The sequence below is a fragment of the Nannospalax galili genome, unplaced genomic scaffold (assembly GCF_000622305.1).
Source record: "Nannospalax galili isolate Female #2095 unplaced genomic scaffold, S.galili_v1.0 scaffold1138, whole genome shotgun sequence".
NCBI lineage: Eukaryota > Metazoa > Chordata > Mammalia > Rodentia > Spalacidae > Nannospalax > Nannospalax galili.
The window spans coordinates 694,771-695,297 of record NW_008342297.1 but is presented as its reverse complement, the minus strand read 5'-3'; positions in this window follow the sequence as shown (position 1 = coordinate 695,297).

Sequence of the window (527 nt, the reverse complement as noted above, 5' to 3'; positions counted from 1 at the left end):
GCCTGGTCTACATAGTGAGTTCCAGGACAGCTGGGGCTACAGGGAGACCCTGTCTCAAAAAGATTAAAAAAAAAAAGGGTTGTGTATATAAGATATCTCAGTGGGTAAAGGCACTAGTGAACTGAGTTTGAGCCCTGGAGGGGGTAGCAGGAGAGAACCAACTCTTTAAAATATTTTCTTTATTACTTTTATTTTTTGTGTATGGCTGTATCATCTGCATGTATGTAAATGCACCTGTGTCATACAGTGCCTGTGGAGGTCAGAAGAGGGTATCAGAACTCCTGGAACTAGAGTTACAGATGGTTGTTAGCTGCCATGTGGGTGCTGGGATTTGAATCCAGGTCCTCTTCAAGAGCAGTCAGTGTTCTTAACCGCTGAACCATCTCTCCAGCACCTGAGAACCAACTCTTAAAGAGTGTCCTCTGACCTCCACACACACGTAGTGGCATGTGTACATCTGCACACACACACATACACACACACACACACACGCACACGTGCAATAAAATAAATAAATTTTAAAAGTG